Source organism: Cryptomeria japonica, chromosome 9 (genome assembly GCF_030272615.1).
Source record: "Cryptomeria japonica chromosome 9, Sugi_1.0, whole genome shotgun sequence".
NCBI classification, from domain to species: Eukaryota; Viridiplantae; Streptophyta; class Pinopsida; order Cupressales; family Cupressaceae; genus Cryptomeria; species Cryptomeria japonica.
In genome coordinates this window covers 538,643,535-538,668,314 of record NC_081413.1, presented here as the reverse complement: position 1 = coordinate 538,668,314, position 24,780 = coordinate 538,643,535, and positions in this window count along the sequence as shown.

Here is a 24,780-nt window from a genome sequence, read left to right as displayed (position 1 = left end):
ATCATCCAAATCCATTTTAGGTCCTTTCATCCTAAAGTCAAAATTTTCATCATCCAAATCCATTTTAGGTCCTTTCATTCCAAAGTCAAACTCTTCAACCTCCAAATCCATTTTAGGTCCTTTCATTCCAAAGTCAAAATCTCCATCCCTTCCATCCATCTTTGGTCCTTACCTCCATCCACCCACCAATCCATCACCTTAAATGATCCATAAGAAAGATCAACAAAGACACCATCTTTGTACTTCTTTCAACCATCTATCTAAACATCTTTCCAAAACTATTCTTCCATCATTTCCTTTATCTATTTTGGGTCCTTATGTCCCAAAATTTAATTTTTGTCCATCTCTTCATCACTTCTCAAGTTGTGTAGCAACACTCACCTTGAATACATTTCCATTTATCCTAGCACAAATTTTCAAACATGCTATCTATTATCTGACACCTCTTTTCCATTCTTCCATCCCTTTCATTCAAATCCTTTGCATAAATCTTTCATCTGTGAAATAGGCATTTGTGTCATTTTGTCACATGCTTGCCCATGCTCGAATCTCATGTTCAGTCCTTTTCCTAGATATCTATTCATGAAACGCTTCAGAATCCTAGGTTGTTCCTCTTTAACATTTTCTTTTGGTTGGGATACACACTCATGTATCCCGAGGCATTTAATGCCTCTTACATCTCCTCTCAAGCCCTCTTAAGGTGACATTTGTCAACTTGGGATTGGATTTAATCCCTTACATGGATTGATAACTTTCAATCCTATCCATTGTTAAGATTATTCAATCTTAACCCTCCATTGCCCTATTTTTCCTATAAATAGATCTCTCATTCTTCATTCTCCATATCAAGTCTTTTGTGCATCTACATTATTGTCACATTGTAGGTTAAGGAGCTCTCTTTGTTATCTTCAAGCATACATAATTTATCTCATAGCATTTTAGTTTTATTTATCTTAAATGCATATCCTTTTCTAGCTCAATTAACTCATCTAGTAGCATTTAATCTTCAATTTGGAATTAACCTAGTTTCATATCTTCATCATCTTGATCATTTAGTCTTGCATCTTGAATTTCATCTTAATCGATCATCTTAGCCCTCACTTGGAAGAGAACTTGATCCTCAAGATGACAACCTAGAGAACGAGATTTAAATGATTCTAGGATCAAAATGGATGAAACTGTGATCGTAGTGAATGATCTAGATAATGATATGGTGCAAGATATTGATATGAAGCTAAAAATAATATGAAAATGACACTAAAATGAAGCTAACATGATATGAGATTAACATGATATATCTAAGATTATAATGCTATAAAAAATGATTTAAAATGCTATTCTATCAAAGAGAGATAATGTTCTTAATGTTATGAGACTATAATGTAGATGCATAAAAAATTGATATGGAGAATTAAGGATGAGAGTTCTATTTATAGGGAAAATAGGGAAATGGAGGGTTGTGATTGAATAATCTCAACAAGGGCTAGGATTGAAAGTTACTCAATCCATGTTTACAATTTTCACCAATGAAATGTTGACAATTGTCAACAAGAGGTGGCTTGAGAGGAGATGCAAGAGGCATTAAATGCCCGAGAAGACATGAAGGTTATGTTAGGAGGTTGGGTTATGGTTAGGTTAGGGTCATTCCTTGGATAAAGCTTTTACCCAAGGGGTAAACTCTTGTGCAAGGGTTAGATAGGACAACTAGGATAAAAGCCATGAGTGTTTGATGAGATCATTGATTAGCTGAGGGTTAAGTTAGAGAGAAAGTATCTGACCATGTGAGAAGGTTGAGTTAACATTAATGGTTAGGAAGACTTTGGGGAGAAATTTGTAGGAGTCCTTCCAAATTTGGGGGAAATCAACAAGTTAGCTTGTTGAATGGATAAAGCCTGTATTGCTTTTAGAAGACTTTCCTCCAAATTTGAGAAGTGACCTCCTCAAATTTAGGGAAAGGACATGATTAGGAGTTGATTAGCCTAATTAAAAGAGTTTAGAAGAATCTAAAAGGCTCTAGAATACAAGAGGCAAGTGGGAGATGTAGGATTTTGCAAGTGGGTGGGGAAAAATAAAATTAATTTATTTCAATTGTGGTTGCAACTTACATTTGTAGGATTTTGCAAGTGGGTGGATTTAATTAAATGGGCTAGAAGGGGGATTTAATTAAATTTATGGGAAGAGGATTTTAATTAACTAAACAAGATTTATTTAATTAGATGGCTTAGGGTATTTAATAAAACCTTAGTTTAATTAATTTTTAGAAGAAAGAAGTTTAATCAAATTTTTAATTTGATTAATAGGTTAACTAGAAGAATATGGATATTAATTAAATCTTAATTTAATTAATTGGAAGAATTAAGGATAATTAAATGAATAAAATTCATTTAATTTGTTGTGCAAATTTTAGGTGTCTACAGTTCTCATTGTCATTGTCATTCTCATTCTCTATATAAGGCTTATGTGAGTCATTTTTCTCTTTCTTCTTCTCTAAGTAAGATAAAGTTTGTACGCATGTGCTCTATGAAGCTAGTTTTTGTGTTCCAAGAAAGGATATTCAACTTGAAAATAATGTCTTCTTGCTCATCTTGGAAGCTTAAATTGGACTGGAGGATTGGGGTCACGTTCTCACCAAGGAGAACCATTTTGATTCGTTCTTTTTAGACTTTAATCAGATTGTGCTGGCTTGATACGATTTTATTGTAAAAATTTGATTGCTGACTTGTATTGCATTTTCATTGGTGACAACCATGTTTTGTCAATCATCTAAGTCATTTAGTCCAACCGATAAAGCCTAACCGGTAGAGGAAGCAGTTAAATAGTGAACCGGTAAACAATGACAAAGTTATGTTCAAGCGACCGATATGGAAGATCGGTGAAGAGTTAAGTGTTGTGGTTTGACACATATGCTCATGATATTGGCAAGAGTCTATGACTGGTACCACATCAACAAATTCAAAGTTTGGAGTGAGTTATGATGCACTGAGCAGTTAGTCACGAAGAACAGTTAACCAGTAGAGAAGAGTCACTTAGATCGGTAAACCAGTAGACATAATGTTTTATTTTTTGAGTTATGAATTATATGTCTGACATGAGTAAAGTGTATCATGCAAGATTATCTAGGTTCAATGTACCTAGGAAATTGTTCCAAGGGTTCTTAGCCGACTTAGCAGAGCTATTTATAAAAATGAGTATATTGTGTGATGATGTATGAGAAATGAGATCTATAATGCACATTTGATTGTGCAGTGAAAGGTAAAGCTCTATATATTGTTTAGTTAGTGTTAGAAACATATCTAATTAGGCACACAGGTTCTAACAACAGACCAGTCACTTGTTGTTCCCTAACAGTTGCAACAAGATAAAATACTCCAACAAGAAGGACAAGGAGAAGGAAGAGGGGAAAGTTGAAGAGAAAGAAGAGGAGCATGAGAAGGATGCAGAGATATAGAAGGAGGAAGAAAAATAGAAGGAAGAGGAAGAACCAAAAGTGACCTCCCGGTCACTTACATCAAAGAAGATAATTGATGAAGATGAGGAAGATGACACTGTGAGCATACAAGGACCAATAAACATGGATATGTTGAGTCCAAATGAGCTAATGGAGATTGCATCTGCGATGCAATCTAAGGCACATAAAAATATTATGAAAGCACAGAGAAAAGAAGCTCAAACTATTCAAAGTGAAATAGATATACTTTCCAGTATATTACCAAAGACTGATATTGACAATCTTCCTACACCTATTGACAAACTTGAACATTTTGTTAGATTAGCAAGTGAGCAGATGAAGAGCCTGGAAGAAGTTGCAATCAAGAATGCTGAGAAGGAATATGAGAGGAGAAGGATTGCAATTTTGATCAAGGAAATTGACAGAGACAAGGTAGGTATTAGTGATAATATGGAACAAATAAAAGATGCACTGAAGACTAGAGGTAAAATACTATCTACAATTTGTAATTTTTCATTATTTCTTGATGATAAGAGAAGAAGATCAAGGCAGAACAATAGGCAATAAAGGTTATGAGTGAATCATTTGATCCTCTAAATGATTCAGTTACAATTTTTGGCTATTTTATTGTAAGTGTACAACATAAGTTGAAGTCATATAAGGAAGAAAAGGTTAAGAGGAATGCAACTCTATAGGAGTTACAAACACATATAGTTCCCAAGTTACAAATTTTGCAAAGAGGCTACAAAGAAATAGAGGCAATCTTGCTGACATCGAAGATGAGCACTCTAGATGCTATGGAGGAACTTGCATACTAGATCCAGACACACATTGAGATCACATCCACTCTTTTGGCAACATGGGATAATGACTTGTAGGCTTTGAAGATTAATTTTGATGACATTTTTTCAAAAATGAAATATGTAACCTGTTGACTCTTATACACTTTGCACCCATAATACAAATTTTGGTCTATTGTATTCAATTTCTTTCACATGTTTTTGCTTACCTTTGTCATTGTTGTGAAAGTGGGAGTAGTATTGGTCAGTCAAATTTTTTTAATTGCATGTAATTTCTAAGGGGGATTTTTGTATGCATTTAAGTCATGAGTCATAATTTTTGTAATGTGACACTCAGTTGACAAAATTTTTCCTAAGTGTTGCCATCAATGCCAAAGGGGGAGATTGTTGGCTTGATGATGATTTTGTTGTAAGTAGTTGATTGATAACATTTATTGTGTTATTTGCTGGCAACCATGTTTTGTCTGTCATCTAAGTCATTTAGTCCAACTGGTAAAGCCTAACTGGTAGAGGAAGCAGTTAAACAATGAACCGGTAAACAATGACAGAGTTATGTTCAAGCGACCGATATGGAAGATCGGTGAAGAGTTAAGTGTTGTAGTTTGATACATATGTTCATGAAATTAGAAGGAGTCTATGACCAGTACCGCATCAAGAGATTCAAATTTTGGAGCGAGTTATGATGTACTGAGCATTTGGTCAGGAAGAACAGTTAACCGGTAGAGAAGAGTCAGACTAGTAAACCAATAGACATAATGTTTAATTTTTGAGTTATGAATTATGTGGCCAACATGAGTAAAGCATAATGTGAAAGATTGTCTAGGTTCAATGTACCTAGGAAATTATTCCAAGGATTCTTAGCCGACTTAGCAGAGCTATTTATAAAAAGGAGTATATTGTGTGATGATGTATGAGACATGAGATCTATAGTGCGAATTTGATTGTGTGTTGAAAGGTGAAGCTCTGTATTGATGTTTAGTCAGTGTTAGAAGTAGATCTAAAGCAAATCTAATCAGACATAGAGGTGATAACTGTAGACGTATAAAAATGACCATATTCCTAAATGAATATTTTATGTTCATTTCTCTATTTAATTAAATCCAATTTAATTAAATTACCCGCATTCCTCTATTTAATTAAGTAAATTACTCAATTTATTTAAATTAAATTCACTGTACCATTTAATGAATAAATCATTTTATTCAATTAAATCCCCCCTATCCACTTTTAATTAAATTCAAATTTAATTAAATAGTTATCCTAAATTGAATAAATCTAATTTATTTAATTTCCCCAAATAAACAACCAAATTGAATTAAATTAACTTTATTTCAATAAATCCTATTATCCCTCCATCCACTTGCATTTTCCTACATCTCCCACTTGTATTCTAAAACCTATTTCTAATCCCTTCTAGACTCTTCTAATCACTTCTAATTAGCCTAACCCATCTTCTAAACTTTGTCACATCCCTAAGCAAAGGGAAGTCACTTCTCAAAACCTTAAAGTCTTTGATAACCATTAAAGGCTTCAAGTCTTCAACCACTTAATTTTCCAAAGTCTCCCAAACCTTTAATGGTTAATTCAACCCTCTTACATGGTTAGAGACTTTTTGCCTAACTTAACCTTCATCCAACCCAAGGGTCTCATCAAGCCTTTAATTCTTTGACCATGATTATCTCTTAATCATTTGCACAAGAGTTTATCCTTGGATTAACTCTTAATCCAATGGGTAAGCCTAACTTAAGCTTAACCCTTATCTCTAGATGACCATGAGGTCTTCTCAGGCATTTAATGTCTCCAACCCCTTCTCTCAACCCAACCCTATGTTGACACTTGTCACCATTTCATTGGTGCCAATTGCAAACATGGATTCCCAAATTTCAAACTCAGCCCTTGATTAAACCTTTCAATCCTGGCCATCCATTGCCCTATTTTTGCTATAAATAGAGCTCTCATTCCTCCATTTTTAGAGATCAATCCAAGTCTTTAGTATCATACTTATGCTCAAATACATTCAAGCTTTCATATCATTTTCATGCTCATCATTTTAGCCTCTTTTAAATCAGGAATTAGTCTAAATATGCATGTTTAGAATACTTTCTATTATCATTAGCTGAATCATAGATTAATATATCATGTTAACATAGTATTTATACTAACCTTGTCATCTTATAAATCTAGTTTATTGCATTTGTAGAATCATGCATAGTTTAGGATGCATTTCATTCTAAAATATATCAAAGCATCCCTCATTCTTACATTTGCCATCCCTAAACCATTTTGCTCAGTGATCTGAGAGCAAAAATATTGGTTTGAGGGACATTGTAGGATAGAGAACCATGGGACCCACCTTGGGAAGCTGAGTTATACTTCATGACTCCATAGCTTGCACCAAGAAGTCCTGTGTGTGTGTGTGGACAAGTCTTTTGGAATATTTTCACATATTGAATTCTATCGACCCACTTTTCCCACATACAATAACAACAGATCAGTCACTTGTTGTTCCCTAACAGTTTTAGCAAGACAAAATCCTCTAACAAGGTCACTCGTAACAGGGTACGGTAGGATCCTCATAGGTCCAAAGGTTAAATCCCTTAATAGGGTCATACATTAACTTATGTTGTTTGAATCCCATAGCTGGGTAGCTCCTAATAGGGCTGGTCCTAACATGCCTTATTGTAATAACTCTAAACTGGGTGTGCTCCTAACAGAGTAGTTGTAAGACCTTAACCAGTAAGATCCCTATTCTGCAGATAGTTGATCTCGTGGGTACCAATTCTCACCGTGGTTTTTCCCATTTGGGTTTCCACGTGAAAAATATAGTGTTATGAGTTGCATTCTTTATTGGGTGTTAGCTTATGTGGTTATTTTCCTTGCATGCTTGTTAAGTTTCAAATTGATAAAAGTGGTGATCAAATTTGTGTTGTTATTTTTTCTTGCACCAATTTATCCCCCCCTCTCAATGCCTTATAAGTTTATCAGTTGGTATCAGAGCCTAATTCCTGTAAGGGTTAACCGCTTGGGAAGGATCCTTAAGGCTATCATGGGGGATATGAGTTATATAGAGCTTTCTAACCAACTTGCAGAATCTAAAGAATCCCTAGGTGAGTTAAGGGTCAAGTATAAAGCTCCATTGGCTAAGATGAGAGAGCTAGCTAAGAATTTGTATGAAATTAGTGAAAACAATTCATATGAAGAATCTAACATTTATGCATTGGCTAGTGAGGTGGAAAATCTGAATGATGATAAGTCAAATCTGAGGAGAGAGCTGGAAGCCCTAACTATTAGGACGAGTCAAGAGCTGGAAGCCAGGAGGACTGCTGAACAAAGGATTAGAGAGAAGGATCAGGAGATCTCTAAACTAAATAAGGATATTGGTACTCTGCATGCACATCTTCATGAAGAAAAAGAAGAAATATAGGCTGATCTAGTCATGGCTATGTCCCTAAGAGAAAGTCTTATGAAGAAGAATGAAGACCTAACTAAGGAGTTGGCTGATGCTAATGAGATCCTAGCTAAATACAACAAGAGCTCCACAATGTTTGATGAGGAAATATAGTCACAAAGGCATAATGAAGATACACATGGCTTGGGATACATTACCTTTGAGAAAGGAGAGCCTTATGGTACTAAGGACATCATGCATGAAGGCAAATCTGCACCTAAGACAAAGAAGAACACCGATAAGAAACCCTACAAACTAGTATGCTTTAATTGTCATAAGCCAGGTCATACTACTAATGTTTGTAGAAGCAAATCAAGTTCTTTTGATGGTTATAAATATAATACTTATGAAGGATATAAGCCTAGAACTTTTGATGGCTATTGTTACACTTGCAACAAGTATGGGCATAGAGATATTGAATGCAAGTCTGGAGAAAACATTTAGAGACCTTACATGAATAGAAGACCTTATGGTGAATGGCAAAGATCTTTCAATAACTAGAGAAACCCTACTTGGCAGAGAACTTATGTGAACCCGTCTAGTCCTTATGATATGTAGTATAGACAGAATGTGACTTGTTCAATTTGTCACAACTTTGGACATGGTGCTATGAACTATAGAAGAAGAACTGGTAGAGGCAATGCTGGACCCTGGAGAGCATCTGGAATGGCTTGTTTTCATTGTCACAAACTAGGACACCTTGCAAAGTTTTGCAAACCAAGAATGAACCAATCGATTAATCATTATGCTGACCAGAAAGGTAAGAAAAAGGTTGATGTGGAAGAAACCAAAGAAGAGATGAACAAGATCTAGAGAAATAAAATTTAGGAGAAATCATCAGAAGATTCTAATTCTTCACCTAGAGTGGAGAACCCCTCACTGGTAAACTAAGCTAGTTATAAAGCTTAGCGGGAGCTTATTGTTAATTCCATTTTTAAGCCCCTTGAAGGACTGTGCAGTAAGTTAAATCTGCATATTCAGATGTAATTGTGTGGGAGAAAAAGTGACACTAAGCAAACATGCCCTAATCTCACTTTCAACCACACACTTGTGGAATACGAAAGAGCCTAGAGGTATCACACAATTGGCTACTTCTTCTTGTGGAAGAGAGAGCCATGGGCTACCTATTAGGATTTCTATTCCTTTGTTGTAATTGAAAGATGAAATGATGCAAGTTCAATCCCTAACCCCAAAGTGCAAGTATGAACTAATAACAAGATTACAGAATTGAACTTAAATGATGGAAAGCTGTAAACACAAGGACAAGACAAGAATGCAAATGCATACCCGGAGTTAAAATCTGATTGAAAATGTTCGGGACGGGGGCACGAGCGCCACTGTCCTGATTCTGCCCCTGAAACTGCTCCGGAAACTGTTGTTTTGCACTCTGGAAAAGCTGTCAAAAATGCTGAAAATGCTGTCTGTCAGGAGGACTAGGGCACCCAACACCCCTGTCCCAAGGACCAGGGCACCCAGCGCCCCTGTCCTGGCAAGACCAGGGCACCCCACGCCCCTGTCCTGGTTTTTTGCTTTGAGATTTGGTGTGTTGTTTGGTCTCCGTCTGCTTCTTCCGGATCTGTAACTTGCGGCGTCGTCCGAGTCCCGAAACCTGCACTTATATCTGAAAAGGTGTTTGGGTGGCTATATAGGGTTTTGCCTTAGTCAAACCCCTGCTTCGGTGATTTCCACCTCCACGAATAGCCAAGTTGTATTGTAAAATGTATTGTGTGTGCAGACCTAGTGTGTGTGCAAGGTCCTTAAATGCAAGAAAGCAAACTAGAGCAACCCAAAAAGTAAACCCTAATTGCTTGTAAATGATAATGTAAATGCTCTAAATCAAGATGGAAAGTGATCTAAAGCATGAATAAAGGATATATTGAAGCTTATGCAAAGACATGAAAACAACATGAAATCATACCCAACCCTCAAGGGAGGAGTACAAGCCAATCTTCAGTCGGTAATCTCCTATTGTTCTTCAATGTCTTCCAAGCTCTAAATGGATGAATGAAATTGATAAATGCTTGATAGAAGGATGTTGAATGTTGTTGAAGTCTTCAAAGATCTGCTCTTTCGCTGCATAGAAGGTCCCTCAAAGCCAAAAATCGGATCCTTTCAAATGAAGAAAGAGAGCTCTTAAGTAGGAAACCCTAGGTCGTAATTTCATCTTTTGGCTGACCTAGAGATTGAATCTCCCGCCAATTTCTTGGGGTTAAGCTTTATTTTATGATTGGATCGCGCTCCTAAAATTTCGGGAAAAATGTCCGGGACCATGTTGCACTCCGGGCGCCATGGTCCCAACAACTTTTTGCCAAATTTTAAGGGCCGTCGGATATGATGATTTTAGAGAGAATCCCAAAGTTACAGGTGATTTCGAGATGTTTTGACCCCCGAAATCAAGCCCCCAAGTTCAAAATAGGACCTAATTAGGGTTTAAATGATGTATAGGAGGAATAAAATGAAAAGGGCACACTTTAATGAAAGGGCCCAACTTTATGATGTGGGAGATGATGAAATAGAACCTTAGACCTAATTAATTTAATTAATTAAGTGCTAAAGGGGAAATGCGATGCAAAATGCAAAATGCGCCAAGGCGGGTGCTAAACTAGGTGTGAAATTGTACCACCGTAGCAAGTGCGTACAATTTATGACACTACATTTAGCCCCCACTTTAGCGGTCATATGAACACTAAGTGCATATGCAAGCTAAAGTATAGAAAAGTAAACATTATTTGAAAAAGGATATATCCATAAGTCTGTCGAACGAAGCCCCCAGCGGTATCTGCAGTACACAGTTAGGAACCACACCCTACAAAACACACATTAGATCACAAAATCACCTAATGCTTACTAAGGAAGGTGATGAAAATTCGAGGGTAGCTATATGCCCCCCCCAGTTTTGGCTTGCTAATTTTAGTGAGTTGAAACAGGGTATCATGTTTACCACTTCGAATTGTTAAAGAATATTGATGACAAGTGCTCACAAGAAGATTTGATATGAGATCAAAAACTAATGGAGAATCATTTGGTAAGAAAGAGGACTAAATCTCAATTCCAACGCAACAAAGAGTGTGAGGTTTTGAGAGTTCTCTAACACAAGATGAAGGATGTAAATGGAAACAAAATGCAAAGAGAAGAAAAGAAAGGAGAAAAGCATGAATACACACATTGGTGATCCATGAGAAGAATAGTGAGAGAGAAAACATGGACTTCTCACCCCTAGATCTTGTCTAGGTGATCCATGGGAAAAGGACATGGAAAACTAGCCCCTAGAGTCTGTCTAGGTGATCCATGTAAGGGAGGAGAGTGAGAAAGTCTAGCCTTATGCCGCTAGTTCCACTCAACCTCGTGCATGTGTGTGTAAGTGAGGTTGGAAGCACCTCATAGGAGTCTATGCCCGAGTATGCTACAACCTGTATATGTATAGTACAAAAGCGTGACATCTCGCTCTAAGAGTCTGTGCTTTGGTTCCGAGAATAATCACCCTACATAAAAGAAAAATGGAGACATCTCGCTCTAAGAGTCTGTGCTCTGGTTCCGAGAATGACCCATTGCTCAAAAAGTGTAATGTTTATGTCATAAGTAAAGTAGAACAAGGATACCTACCTTTATTACAAAAGAAGATACCCAAAAAAATGCAACAATGTCATAGATCTAAGCAAGAGAGTTTTGCACTCTTTAAGAAAGGATAAGATAGTTGAAAAGGGATATCTTGTAATATGTGTAAAGGAGATCCTTAGAGGAGAAGAGATCTTTGTACAAAAAGACACCTATCCCCGAGAGGAAAAATATAACATCTTCTAGATTAAGACAAAGAAGAGAATAAGAATGCAATACTTCCTTCTTTTGCGAGGTGAAAGTGATTCTTAATGAAGGATGACGCTCTTTTTAACCCAATCGGGAGAGTGAATTCATTATGGATGTATTTTACCAAGTGCAAAAGAGGTTGTAGTCAAGGACTTACACCTCTTGTAAGAGAGAATCCTTGAACAAACAACAACAAATGTGTACAAGGCATAACATCAAGTAATAAAGTCCACACCATCCACAAAATAGGAAAAAGTGAATCCTTAGATAAAAATAAGGAAAGATCATTGCCTCCCAAGGATAAGGACAATGAGAAGGACTTACACAATCTTCTAGGGAGAGATTTGGACATAAGCAAAAGAAGAGATGTATGAAATCACTCTTGTCCCCATAGGAACAAGAAAATTAGGCTATTATGTTGCTTCAAAAAATATGATTGCACTTGAAATTGTACCATCATGAATGACAATGAGCCCCCAGTAAATGAGCTACCAATGTCACATAATGATGAGCAACATAATAGCCATTAATGTTATTTAAAGACATGATAGACTAAATTAGGTATTTGAATATGACATGTTAAATGCTCAACTATAAGTGAGATCAAAAACATGTATAAAATGATGAAAATTGAAGAAGAAAAGTCACATGAAATCTTAGAAGAGGGATGAGTGTAATTTATTAGAGCCTTATCCCTAGAGGAAAGGACTTTATGATGAATAGGAGATAAAGATTCATAAGTGGATTTAGAAATTTGAGGGAATTCATAAAGAGATTTGTTTATTGCCAAGATTTCCTTACGAGGGGAATGAGAGTTGATAGAAGTAGAAGATGATTTAGTTGAAGTGAGATCATCATCACTACTAAATATAGCATTTCCATTGAGAGATGGTCTTTTAGATGCTTTGGTACATTTGCAGGGATTATAGCCGAGTCCAAAGGCATAATTGTGAAAATTAGTCTCTAGAGGAACTTTTATCCCTTGTTCATGAGCGCCACAACCATTTCCATGATACCCATGCTTAGCAAAAATGCGAAAACCACGACCATAACGATCAGCCATTTCAGGAAGAGAAGGTGGTTTTTCATAAGACAAAGAATCAAACTCTTCATAATTAGAGGTGTGAGGAGAAGAAGTTTGAGAAGCGGCCACAAAATTATTGCTCATAGGTTTAGGTAAGATTGATTGATTTTTAGTTTCTTCCTTCTTTTTAACTTTAAACTCTCTAGGAGGAACCCTATACTCACCTACAAAGGTGGGATTAAAGTCAAGAGATCCCCAATCGTCATCTGCGAGAACCTTCTCAGGATCAAAAGCCTTTTTATGCGTATATTCAAGTCGAGAAGGATCTTCTTCAGGAGCTTCAAACTCATCCAAAGAATTTTGATTATCAGAGGGTAAGGGTTCATCCATAGGTATCTTGTTCAAAGAGTCATTACTAGAAGAGGAAGGCTTAGATGTTTGCAAACAAGCTTGAAAATTAGTATCACCTATCAAGGTATATGTCTTATTGTTATAAATGAATTTAACTTGTCTATGCAATGTAGAGGGGACAACTTGCATACCGTGAATCCAAGGTCTCCCTAATAACAAGTTGTATGTTAGATTTCCTGACATAACATGGATAGGAGTAGGCAAAGTAATGGGTCCCACTGTGATGGGTAAGGTGATAATACCTAATGAAGACTTAGCCACATTATCAAAGCCTCGAATGGGACGAGAGTCAGGCTCAATAAGGGATGTATCCACATTCATCTTATGCAATAGATTAATGCTACACACATTAAGGCCAGAGCCATTATCTACCAGTGTTCGTCTTATAGCAGTGTCATTTATGATAACCAGAATCATCAAGGGATCATATTGTTGTTGAATTTCACTAGTAGGCAACTCATCTTGGGTAAACACAATTTGAGCTTTAGGATTCATCACAGAGTTAACCAAAGATACTATATTACTAGATGTATTAGGTGGAGGAACATTCAAATCTTTCAAGGCATCTTGTAACATTCCATGATGAGCAGAAGAAGTTTGGATCAAATCCCAAAGGGATATCTTAGTAGGGGTAGTTTTAAGTTGTTCTATGAGATCATAGTCCTTACTAAGCATTTGTGAAATATGAGGAGCTTGAGGAAGAATAGGTTGGGAAGGAGGAAGCGAAGTGGGGATAACTGGAGGAGGATTAGGTTGCGTATTGTTTCTTGTGTTATAGGTATGGGCAACCGCATGGTAACTCTCTCTAGTCAGTTGCTTAGCATACTCATAAGGGCTCTTCGTAGAATAACCTCCTTGCACAGTAATAATAGGTTTCTTAGGCATGCAAAAAGAATCATTAGCATAACCACCTTGAACCACTAAGATAGGCTTATTTAAAGGTTGAGAATTTTGAGAAGGACAAGCACCTTGGATAGTGAAGAGAGGTTTGTTAGGTGTCTCATTCACATGTATCAAATTGATTGGGGATGGTTTAGAGGAATGAACAAAAGTGTTGGAAGAATTATTGATAGTCTTCTCTTGCACTAAAATCTTATCACAGATTAAATCAATTTTAGGAGAGAGACAAGGGGTAGGCATTGATGTTCTAGTAGGAAGAGTAATACTAGGAAAGGTCATATCATCCTCTATCATCAAAGGATCTACATGGGGAATAAACTCTCTAGGAGAAGGATCAACATTACTCTCTAAAGTCTCACTTTTGAGAGGGATATCTTTGAAAGAGATGTTAACTATTTTTCTTTGAGCTAGGGTTTCCATATGAGTAGAACCAAGTTGAGGAGAGGGAGATGCTTTATTTTTAGAGGGAGAATAATTGAGATTCAAGGAAGGTGTGAAACTCTCAAGGGAGTTTTTAATCTTGACTTCATCCCCTTTGGCTAGGGTTCTCTCACAGGGTAGAGAATAATCAACACCTTCTTCTAATGGTTCATCCCAAATAGTGAAGTTGTTGAAAGGAATGTTTGAAGCATTGTCAATTTCGGGAGAGGAGATAACATTGTTTATTAATTCCTCATCCTTAGGAGGGAGAGCATCAATAGATGTGTTAAACTCATCCTCTTTCCTCAAGATATGTTCAATATGATCTTTAGGGGAGAGAGAATTAAGGAAATTGCTTATTATTTCATCTTCTTTCTCTAAGGGATGCTTATGGGTAAGACCAACTTTAGGAGAAGGGTAAGCATTTATCATTAATTCATCATCTCTAGTGGGAATTTTGTTGGAAAAGGAAAGGCCATCACTAGGAAATGTAGGGATAATGTCATCTTTTTGCACAAAAGGATCCTCATGAAGGGAGTATTTTTTAGGAGACACAAAGGCATCAAGGGCATCATCCAACAAAGCATGATCATATCTATTAAAAGGTTTAAAAGGAGATATATCTTCATAGAGGGGATCATTGAAAACAACCATGTTACTAGATTTAGTGGAAGAGCTGATAGGAATGTACCCTTGAGAGGAATCATTCGACTTATCTTTCTCATCAAAATGAAATGGCATAGTAACAATGTTTATGAGTTTTTGGTAAAATGAAAGTTTAGTATCTTTAGGGTTCAAAAACTCATCTAAAGCTTCATCTAATTCATCATCATCACAAATATGAACATCTTGCAAATAAAAATCTGACATTTTGAAATTGCATAAAATTTAAACACACAATGCAAAGAAACACACTTTTTTTTTTTTTCTTTTTAATGAAAATGAAATGAAAACACACTAAATCTAGATCTAGATCTAACAAATGCAATGCAAGAGGAAGCAATGATAGATTCACGTTGGGTTCACCAAAATGTGTGAGAGAAAAAGTGACACTAAGCAAACATGCCCTAATCTCACTTTCAACCACACACTTGTGGAATACGAAAGAGCCTAGAGGTATCACACAATTGGCTACTTCTTCTTGTGGAAGAGAGAGCCACAGGCTACCTATTAGGATTTCTATTCCTTTGTTGTAATTGAAAGATGAAATGATGCAAGTTCAATCCCTAACCCCAAAGTGCAAGTATGAACTAATAACAAGATTACAGAATTGAACTTAAATGATGCAAATGCGTACCCGGAGTTAAAATCTGACTGAAAATGTTCGGGACGGGGGCGCGGGCGCCACTGTCCTGATTCTGCCCCTGAAACTGCTCCGAAAAATACTGTTTTGCACTCTGGAAAAGCTGTCAAAAATGTTGAAAATGCTGTCTGTCAGGAGGACCAGGGCGCCCAGCGCCCCTGTCCTGGTAGGACCAGGGTGCCCCACGCCCCTGTCCTGGTCTTTTGCTTTGAGATTTGGTGTGTTGTTTGGTCTCCGTCTGCTTCTTCCGGATCTGTAACTTGCGGCATCATCCGAGTCTCGAAACCTGCACTTATATCTGAAAAGGTGTTTGGGTGGCTATATAGGGTTTTGCCTTAGTCAAACCCCTGCTTTGGTGATTTCCACCTCCATGAATAGCCAAGTTGTATTGTAAAATGTATTGTGTGTGCAGACCTAGTGTGTGTGCAAGGTCCTTAAATGCAAGAAAGCAAACTAGAGCAACCCAGAAAGTAAACCCTAATTGCTTGTAAATGATAATCTAAATGCTCTAAATCAAGATGCAAAGTGATCTAAAGCATGAATAAAGGATATATTGAAGCTTATGAAAAGACATGAAAACAACATGAAATCATACCCAACCCTCAAGGGAGGAGTACAAGCCAATCTTCAGTCGGTAATCTCCTATTGTTCTTCAATGTCTTCCAAGCCCTGAATGGATGAATGAAATTGATAAATGCTTGATAGAAGGATGTTGAATGTTGTTGAAGTCTTCAAAGATCTGCTCTTTCGCTGCATAGAAGGTCCCTCAAAGCCAAAAATCGGATCCTTTCAAATGAAGAAAGAGAGCTCTTAAGTAGGAAACCCTAGGTCGTAATTTTGTCTTTTGGCCGACCTAGAGATTGAATCTCTCGCCAATTTCTTGGGGTTAAGCTTTATTTTATGATTGGATCGCACTCCTAAAATTTCAGGAAAAATGTCTGGGACCATGTTGCACTCCGGGCGCCATGGTCCCAACAACTTTTTGCCAAATTTTCAAGGCCGTCGGATATGATGATTTTAGAGAGAATCCCGAAGTTACAGGTGATTTCGAGATGTTTTGAACCCCGAAATCAAGCCCCCAAGTTCAAAATAGGACCTAATTAGGGTTTAAATGATGTATAGGAGGAATAAAATGAAAAGGGCACACTTTAATGAAAGGGCCCAACTTTATGATGTGGGAGATGATGAAATAGAACCTTAGACCTAATTAATTTAATTAATTAAGTGCTAAAGGGGAAATGCGATGCAAAATGCAAAATGCGCCAAGGCGGGTGCTAAACTAGGTGTGAAATTGTACCACCGTAGCAAGTGCGTACAATTTACGACACTACAGTAATTTAATGATGAGTAATGATTTTGAGTTGAAACTAGTAAGTTGGATGTGTTATGAGAACCGATAGCATGTTTTAGGGTCGAACAGTGTTTAGGGTTTGTTCAACTGGGTATTGTATTTAATGCAGTTTGTAATAGCTAAATAAAAGGATGTTTTAAAGTTTCATTTGTTACCTTTGTATTCTCGAGAGCATTTGGAGAGAAACTAAAGAAGAGAAGATATTTTTATTACTGCATTGGCAAGGTTGATTGCAGATTGAAGCGATTTATGGATAACTGAATCGATGAAGTGCATTCAGACTGGAAAGTGTAGAAACCCTAGCAATGAAGAAGTTGAAAAGGTATTTATTTGAGAATCTAAGTCTTTGTTTGATATTTTGCAATGGATATACCACACTTTGTAGATGTTATTGAAAGGCCTCAACCAGAATTCAAGAGGAATCCACATAAGTCTATGTAAACTGATCCAGCTGGAGCCCTATCCAGTGTACCCTATGGTGTATTACATATGGAAGATGTTTGATCCTATATTCATTGAAAACTACAAGATTTGGGAACCCTTTCTATCTATAGTTAGTATCAGACTTTGTGTGATAAACAAGGAGTTATACAAGATCAATTCCAAAGGGTTACTGATAAAGGTTTTCACCATGCGCTGAACTTTCTTGATGAATTTGAAGAAGACCATATCAGATATGTCTTGAGAAGAATACATGACCAGTTTATGTGGCTTGATCGACCACACAAGATTACAAATGAATCTATTCGTGATTTCACCAAATTGTGGGCAACCCGTGATGTTCCTATGCTGAGATCAATCTAGAAGGATGAAGTCGCCCGATTAAGAAAGTCTAAATGGGATGGTCAAGCAATGACTATAACTGATATTGAAGAACCTGAGGTTAAATTTGCATCTATGGTAATTGAATATAGGGTTTATCATTCAAGTAGAACAAACAACATTCCCAAAGCTATGATTCATACTACCTATCAGATGATTAAAGAAAATGCAGACTATGATCTTGCTGAAGCCCTAAGAACCCAATTGATATTGAATCTATAATGTATCAAGAAGGATAAAAGGCAAAAGTTTAAATTTGGACAGTTGATCATAGGTTTAATTTTCTATTTTTAGAACTCCTTTCCCGGTATCGATGATATGCAATGGTCAAAAGGTACACCGACAATGTTACAAATCAAGAACAACATCAGAATGATCGGTAATGAGTTTACAAAGGTAATTTGGGGATATTTTAAAGATTTTTAAAAGAGGATGCACAAAAGAGAAAGGATAACAAAACATGTTGTTAAAAGGTATGAAGATTCTATTTGTTTCATGGTTAATATTGACACTTGTTAGATGGAGGCAGTAGACCCTAGGACATCATGGGTGATGCCGATGGGTTATGAGTTAGAAGCTGATTTTTTGATTGCTTATGTTGATCATCTTCTATCTACACTGGTAGATACAAATGCAACAAGGTTTGGAACATATAAGGAGAAATCTATTGAGGTGCATTCTAAGTTTGCTAGACCGGTCATTGCAAAGAAAGTCAAAAAAGGGGTGGAATAATTTGTTGTTTCACAGGGATTTACTAAAGAGGTGATTGTTGAGGCTAGAGCTAAGTTTGAAGCAAAGAAGGTTGTTGAATCCTCTAGTGCCCCAACTGGTACTAGTACCGGTAGACAAATAAGAAGCACAACTGCTAAGGAGAAACCTTCTAAAATTCAATTCAAGAGAAAGGGGAAAGAAATCAAGACCCCTACACCTAAAGCACCAATAGTCACCGATAAGAGGAAGAAGGAGTAGGCAAAGAGAGTTGCAGATGAAGAAGAAATAGAGTCTGAAGGAGAGAAGAAAGAGATGAGAGCCAGTGGTAATAAATCAAAGGTTGTTGGAGAATCTACTGTAAAATCAATTAAGAAACCAGTAACTAAACTTACTCCCTTTGAAAAATTAGTGTTACACATTAAAGAGTATGGTATATTAGCTGGTTTGAATTAACTTTATGACAAATTTAGTGAAGAAGAGAAAAGGAAAATTGAAGATGCAGTAGTTTTGTTAATGAATAAGTTCAGTAAAGCTCTGATTGAATTGTAAGGGAAAATACCAAATTCCTTGTACAATAAATTAGATGCAAGATGGAAAGCTGCAATAAAACAATACAGGGAAATTATTGAATTTGTTCTTGTAAGTTTACAACCGGAAGCCTCAAAGGAGGAATTGCAAAATATCTTTTTGAATTCAAAACCATTTTTCAGATCAAAGAAAAGGCTTACAAGATTACTTGTTAGAGAATCCCAATCGGTACAAGATGAGACTGAGGATATTTTGAAAAAAAATTTAGGACTTATTCCTAAAGAAGAGGAACCAAAGAGATTAAAGGGAGAAGATATCCCAGACAATGTTATTGATGAAATCATACTAGATGAGATTGTTTTTGTTGACACAACAGTTGATACACACACTGAGAAAGAAACTATTATTATTCCTAATGACGAGAATGTATTACCACGAGCTACTTCAATTGGTATAGGTGAAGAGAGAAGAAAAGAAACAAAGACAAATGAAGAAATGACAGAGCAATCAGTGAATGAGCAACCAGAAAATGTACAACCCACTAAGCAACTAAACAAGAAAGCAGCTCAACAACCACCAATAGTTACACAAATAGAAGATGTGCAAACCACTACACCACCAGTGAAGGACAAGGATAAGGAAGAGGAGAAAGCTGAAGAGAAAGCAGAGGAGCATGAGAAGGATGCAAAGAAACAAAAGGAGGAAGAAAAACATAAGGAAAAGAAAGAAAAAAAGTGACCTCCCGATCACTTACATCAAAGAAGATAATTGCTGAAGATGAAACTATGAGCATACAAGGACCAATAAACATGGATATATTGAGTCCAACTGAGATGATGGAGAAATTATCTGTCATGCAATCTAAGGCACATAAAAAGATTATGAAAGCATAGAGAAAAGAAGCTCAAACTATTCAAAGTGCAAAAGATATATTTTCCAGTATATTATCAGAGACTGATATTGATAGTCTTCCTACACCTATGGACAAACTGGAACATTTGGTTACATCAGCAGGTGAGCAGATGAAGAGTCTGGAAGAAGCTGCAATCAAGAATGATGAGAACAAATATGAGAGGAGAAGGATTGCAATTTTGATCAAGGAAATTGACAGAGATAGGGTAGGTCTTAGTGGTAATATGGAACAAATAAAAGATGCACTCAAGACTGGAGGTAAAATACTATCTAAAATTTGTAATTTTTCATTTTCTTGATGATAAGAGAAGAAGATCAAGGCAAAACAATATGCAATAAAGGTTATGAGTGAATCATATGATCCTCTAAATGATTCAGCTACAATTTTTGGGCGTTCTATTGTAAGTGTACAACATAAGTTGAAGTCATATGAGGTAGAAAAGGTTAAGAGGACTGCAACTCTACGAGAGTTACAGACACATATAGTTCCCAAGTTACAAATTTTGCAGAGAGGCTACAAAGAAACAGAGGCAATCTTGCTGACACTAAAGATGAGCACTCTAGATGCCATGGAGGAACTTGCATACCAGAACCATACACACTTTTAGATCACATCCACTCTTTTGGCAACATGGGATAATGACTTGCAGGATTTGAAGATTAATTTTGATGATATTTTTTCAAAAATGTAATATGTAACCTGTTGACTCTTATACACTTTGCACCGGTAATACAAATTTTGGTCTATTGTATTAGTTTATTTTACATGTTTTTGCTTACCTTTGTCATTGTTGTCAAAGAGGGAGTAGTATTGGTCAGTTAAAATTTTGTAATAGCATGTAATTGCTAAGGGGGAGTTTTGTATTTATTTAAGTCATGAGTCATAATTTTGGTAATGTGACACTTAGTTGACAATTTTTTTCCTAAGTGTTGTCATCAATGCCAAAGGGGGAGATTGTTGGCTTGATGATGATTTTATTGTAAGAGGTTGATTGATGACTTGTATTGTGTTGTCATTGATGGAAACCATGTTTTGTCTATCATCTAAGTCATTTAGTCCAACCGGTAAAGCCTAACTGGTAGAGGAAGTAGTTAAACAGTGAACCGGTAAACAATGACAGAGTTATGTTCAAGCGACCGGTATGGAAGATCAGTGAAGAGTTAAGTGTTGCGGTTTAATACATATGTTCATGACATTGGTAGAATTCTATGAACAATACCACATCAAGAGATTCAAAGTTTGGAGCAAGTTATGATGTACTAAGCAGTCAGTTAGGAAGAACAATTAATCAGTAGAGTAGAGTAACTTAGATCGGTAAACCGATAGACATAATGTTTTATTTTTGAGTTATGAATTTGTGGCCGACATGAGTAAAGCATAATGTGCAAGATTGTATAGGTTCAATTTACCTAGGAAATTGTTCCAAGGGTTTTTAGCTGACTTAGCAGAGCTGTTTATAAAAAGGAGTATATTGTGTGATGATGTATGCAACAAGAGATCTATAGTGCGAATTTGATTGTGCGGTGAAAGGTGAAGCTCTATATTGATGTTTAGTCAGTGTTAGAAGCATATCTAATTAGGCACATAGGTACTAAAAATAGATTAGTCACTTGTTGTTCCCTAACAGTTGCAGCAAGATAAAATCCTCTAACAAGGTCACTCCTAATAGGGTGCGGTAGGATCCTCACAAGTCCGAAGGTTAAATCCCTTAATAGGGTCACACATTAACTTGTGTTGTTTAAATCTCATAGCTGGGTAGCTCCTAATAGGGCCGGTCCTAAGAGGCCTTATTGTAATAGCTCTTAACTAGGTGTGCTCCTAACAGAGCAGTTGTAAGACCTTAACCAGTCAGATCCCTATTCTTCAAATAGTTGATCTTGTGGGTACCAATTCCCACCATGGTTTTTCCCATTCGGGTTTCCACGTGAAAACATAGTGTTATGAGTTGCATGCTTTATTGGGTGTTAGCTTATGTGGTGATTTTGCTTGCATGCTTGTTAAGTTTCAAATTGATAAAAGTGGTGATTAGATTTGTGTTGTTGTTTTTTCTTGGATTGATTCACCCCCCCCCTCTCAGTGCCTTATAAGTTTATCAAATTGAATATCCTAAATGCAAAGTGATGTATGATTATAGTAGATGAGGGTATATTTTAACATCTTTCAAGATAAAATGAGGACTTTGAAAATGAATTAAAATTCTAATCAACTAGATTGAGTTCCTTTTAACAACTTGTGAAATTGAAATGGAAGGTTGATTCCAAATTAAAACCTAATTAAACTAGGTGATGATTGTTGTTCATTTTAACCAACTTGTGAAATAAAATGAGGAAATGAAATCTATTTATCTCCTAATTAACTAGATGAGGGTTCATTTTAACCATTTGGCAAATTGAAAGATGAAATTGATTCCAAAATTGAACCCTAATTAAACTAGATGATGGTTCATTCAACTCCTATTTAGACTATGTGCAAATTGTGATTCATTTTAAGCTAGATTAGTCTAAGATTTGATCATTAAATACTATTATAAAATCAGAATCTGCATGCAACATGTTAATTCTTCATAAACCTACATGTGAGAAACTCAGTCATAAAATTATTTGCATAAAATCAAGCTAACCCTAAAAATCCTTGCATGTGAGTAATAATCAACAAAAGTCAACTATCCTAATCAATTGCGCAACATGATTGATTAACTACACAGGAATTGGCCCCAAATGCGCAGTTTTGGGCTCCAACTACACAGGAACAAAGCCCAATTGTGCAGGTCTGGGCTCCAACTATGCAGGTCTAGTCTTAAAGTGCTCAAGAGATGAAATTTCTAGTTTTTGATACTTGCACATAATCAAAAACTAAAAAAAAAATCAAATTAGATGCGTGTTCATGTCGAGTTCACCAAAATGTCAAACATGAAATCAAGTATCAATGAAAACACAAAATCCATAAGCACTCATGAAAACTAAATCCTAACCTACCCAATAAGACCACCAAAATGAAACATAAATAAAGATCAAACCATCATCTCCATATTCCTTTGGTGAAGCCTCATTGCTTCTTCTTTCTTCAATAATGGCAATATGTTGCTCTCTAGATGCTAGGTACATAAAATGAAAGCTAGTATTTTGATAGTGAGAAGTACTAGAAGTGTGATTATCAACTTGATAGAATAACATAAGTAGTGTGATGTCATGATTATGACAACTAAATTGACAAATTAACAATGCTTAAAATAAATTGCTAGACTATTTCGAGAGAGTAAGGATGCTAAAACTAGATGATTTCTAGATAATTTGACAAAATGAGGATGCTTAAAACTAGATGATTTGAAAGAAGAAGAAGGTCTCAATTTATAGAAAATTAGACTCAATGGATGACTAGGATCAAATTGATTTTTTGTTAATCAAACGGACTTGATTCAGTGCAGGATAAAGTTGTCGTTAGGAGAAGGATGAAAATGGAAGAAAGTGGATGAGAAGATATCTTTAATAAATAAAATTCTTAATTATCTTCTAATGAAAACCAAATTATCAGGTTGAAAATATCAAAGAGATTTTAATAATTAATAATTATTAAAAAATCTCCACACAAGAAGATCTAAATAGAGGAATTAAAAAATTTAAAGTGAGGATTATCTCCACATGAGAAGATAAAAGACAAATAATTAATAAATTAAATTTTATTAAATATCTCCTCATAAAAAGAAGATAAAGATAAATTAATAAATACAATTTATTAATTATCTTTATTTTAGAAGAATATAAACATGAAAAGGAGATTAATAGGAAAAGGAGATTAATAAACAAATGTTAAATTTATTTATTTATTTTTAGAAGAAGGGCTAGTAGGAAAGAAGGTTTAATTAATTAAACCTAATAGGAAAAATAGGTCAAATTGACATCCAGAGACCTCAATTTGGTCAAATTAAGTCAAGATGAGTCAAATTGGATGAAACTAGGAAGAATTGGGAAGAATTGGACAAAAAATGGGAAGAGTTAGGAAAATTAGGTCAAAATGGGCAAACTGGGTCAAAGGATACAAAAAGAGAATGAAATGACACCATGGAAGATGAGAAGAGGTCAAATGATGTCACCAAACTGGAATTGGGAGAAAATGATGTCATCGGGAGAGGTTTTGGGAGAAAATAGTGTTGCAAGATCAAAATGGGAGCGAATTGACATCATCGGGATAGGATTTGGGATGAATTGATATCACAAGATCAAAATGGGGATGAAATGACATCAATGTGGTGGATTTGGGACAAATTAATACCATAAAATTCTAATGGGGAGAAAATAATATCAATTGGACAGAAAATGGGAAATGAGAAATGAGAAGTGAGATAGAATTGACGAATAGTGAAGACCATACACATGATAGGTTAAAAATAGGAGACACATGCATTGAGCATTTCTAAGTGTCTATAGATGCCATCTTGAATGCTTGATTTTTTCCTCACTTGAATTTGAATTGTAGGATGCATTTGTCTTGATGAGAGATCTAAGATGGATGTTCAAATGAGGAGATAAGGCTTTCTTTTATACCTCACTACATCAAGCATGATTGAAATTTCAAGATAGGATGACACTTCTCACCCATATTTCATGACCATTGTTAGGACCAAAATTAGGCCCCTTTTGTTGGGACAAGGGTGCCCAGAGCCCCCTTGTCCAACCAACTATTGTTGGACAAGGGTCCTCAGACCAGAATGCAAGATGAAGTTTGGGAAATTAAGATGTGATAAGAATAAAATAGGTCCAATGCAAAAAAGGCCTAAACACTAGAGTGAGGCCCAAGTGTGAAAGAAAATTATATAGGGATACAACTTATGATGCTACACAATAATAAAATGTATATATTACGTAATAGCTTTGTAAGAATTTGTCAACCAAGATCTAGA